Below are 487 nucleotides of genomic sequence, written 5' to 3' on the forward strand. Positions count from 1 at the left end.
TTCGAATAGAGATTCGGCTTTGATTTTAGTTACTAGGGATTTAAGCGGTTTTATAGTAGCATGGGTTGGAATATGATCTTTGACTCTATTGTGGCTTAAAATGGTCTCTTGATATCGGTTTGCCATTATTCTTTTTCGTTAACTGGAGTCGTGGAAATGTTGTATCATTTTAATTCCTATGAATATAGGAAATGGAAAGCATTTTTAAAATGATCATCAATATATTGTGTTCAAAAGGAGATTCTACATACCGAGATTACTATTTAGAAAACTTAGATCGAAACTATTACACCAGTTCTATAAACACTTGCTAAGCTCTGCAAGTTATAGGTATTGCATGGTGTTGTTTGTTTTAGTTCCAAATTACTATGATCTAAGTCAGGTATTTTGCAGGAGTGATGGAAGGTCATACATTTTTGTCAGCAAGTGTGTTATAGGCTTGCAAAGTCCTAGAAATTACAGCTTATGCTTGATATCTATTGAATTT

The sequence above is a fragment of the Halyomorpha halys genome, unplaced genomic scaffold, assembly GCF_000696795.3.
Source record: "Halyomorpha halys isolate HHAL.00 unplaced genomic scaffold, Hhal_1.1 Scaffold224.1, whole genome shotgun sequence".
NCBI classification, from domain to species: Eukaryota; Metazoa; Arthropoda; class Insecta; order Hemiptera; family Pentatomidae; genus Halyomorpha; species Halyomorpha halys.